The sequence below is a fragment of the Marmota marmota genome, unplaced genomic scaffold (assembly GCF_001458135.2).
Source record: "Marmota marmota marmota unplaced genomic scaffold, marMar, whole genome shotgun sequence".
Lineage (NCBI taxonomy): Eukaryota > Metazoa > Chordata > Mammalia > Rodentia > Sciuridae > Marmota > Marmota marmota.
Genome location: NW_026000026.1, coordinates 13,488,200 through 13,490,596, shown reverse-complemented (window position 1 = coordinate 13,490,596; position 2,397 = coordinate 13,488,200).

Below are 2,397 nucleotides of genomic sequence, written 5' to 3'. Positions count from 1 at the left end.
GCTCACGGCACGCACGCACGCACGCAGCGACGCACGCACGCACGCACGCAGCAGCTGGCCGGCTTGAGCAGCGGGAAGCGGTGCCCAGGCAGTGCGCAGACGCAGCCCAGGCCACGGGGCGGGGCTGCGGGCAGCAGGGGGCGGGGCCTCGCTTTGCTTGGGAGGAGGGGCGGCCTGGGTGTTAGTTCCTGCAAGCCTGTTTATTAGAGGCCTGGCGGGCCAGCGGTTGAGTTAAGTGCTTTGCTTAATAATAATAATTAACAAGTATCGGCTTCCACATCTCTGTTGCTCATGTGGTGCCGGGCACTGTTAGAGACTTGAATAATAATGAAAGCACTTATTATTATAAACGTGGTGTTTATGGGTGAGTGATATGTGCTATATGCACTGTGATGGATCATAAATAATAATTATAAACATAATAAACTACCAATTATTGTTTGCTTATTTTGTGCCACTCTGCTGAATGCTTTCAACAACAATAAGCAGCTATCATAAATAAAAGCTGCTCTACATTTAATGTTTATTGTGCAACAAACACTATGCTGGAGCCTTTACTAATAGACGCCATTTTTTAATGCAACAAACCTTTTTAGAAATATAATGACCAGAAAAGTTGCTTGATTCCCACCCTCTTGCTAGCACCTAAGGGAAAGACATTCTTTAAATAAATAATGAGCAAATTAATTACATGATTAAAAATCTCTGGGAACCCAGATATGTTTGACCTCAAAAACAGAGGTTCTACATCATTATTCCATTTAAATAGTGTTTCACTGTATAATATTAGCTGAATAAAATAGGTGTCCTTAATGTCTCCTATACATACATACGTACATATATAGATGAAACAAGCATGGCAAATTGTTGACAATAGTTAACTTTCGGGTCAGAATATAGATGTTCTTCATTCTATTCTTCCCACTTCTCTGTATACTTGAAAGTTTTCAAGGATAATCTTTGTCTTTTAACTGGGGCATTTAGTCCATTTATACTTATTATATTTACTAATATAACTAATATTATATTTACTAATATATTTACTAATATATTTACTAATATATTTCTAATATTGTTATTTGTTTTTTGTAGGAGATACTGAGAATTGAACCCAACAGTGATTTACCACTGAGCCACATCCCCAGCCCTTTTCTTGAGACAGGGTCTCACTAAGTTGCTGAGGCTGGCCTTAAACTTTCTATTCTCCTGCCTCAGCCTCCTGAGTTGCTGGGATGACAGGCGTGTGCCACCACACCCATCTTATACTGTTCTTTCTATTGTCCTCCTTGCTTTTTACTTTTTCCACTTTCTTAGTTCCTTGGAGTTGATTTTTTTTTTCAATCTGTTTTTCTTCTCTTATGTGCTTTATTTCTTTTTTTATACTTTTTTTAGCTGTCGATGGACACACTATATTTTATTTATTTATTTTTATGTGGTGCTGAGGCTGGAACTCAGTGCCTCACACTGAGCTACAGCCCCAGCCCATGTACTCTATTTCTATTGTTTTAGCGGTTATCTTAAAAATTTTGACAAGTTATTTATGAAAGTCTAATTTTTAAAATATCTTTACCCTGCTCCCTTGAACTATAAGGACTTTGGAATATTTTAATCACCCATCAGCTAAATTGTATGTGTTAATTGTAGTGTAGGTTTAGTCTTTTCTACCTCAACCCTGTGAAACGTTATTAATTTGTTTTACATAGTCAATTCAACCACATGGTTAAAACTTGTTTGCTTATCTTTTCTTCTTGCATCTCAACTTACACAACTGGGATCATTCTACTTGTGTCTGAAGTACATTCTTTAATTTTTACTTTTTTAAGGGTTGGTTGATGCAAGCTCTCTTGGTTTTTGTCTGCAAATGAATTTATTTTCCCTGGTTCTTAAAACATCCGGCCACTTGCTTGCTAGAGTAGCAGTCTCTCTCTCTCTCTGTCTCAGGACAGTGCAGGCACCATCCTCTACCCGCTGCTCCCATGTTTTTCGGGAGGAGTCAGATGACAATCTTATCATTATCCCTTCAAAGGAAATCTACATTTTCCCCTCTGTTCTTGTGTTCTGCAGTTTCACCAAGATGTATCTTTTAAAATTTATGTTCCTTGAATTCTTTGCTTTCTGAATTTGTTGATTAGTGTCTTTCATCATTCTGAAAAATTCCCAGATAATAGTAGTAGTAATAATACATTTCTCAATTTCATTTTACTTTATTATCATGCTAAAATACACATAACAGAATTGACCAGGTGCCATTTTTAAGTGCACAGCTCAGTGGTATTTAAGTATATTCATGTTGCTGTACAACCATCACCATCGCCCATCTTCAAATTCCTTTCATCTTGCAAAACTGGAAATGGACCCCTTAAACAGTCATTCCTCATTTCCACTTCCTCCCAGGTC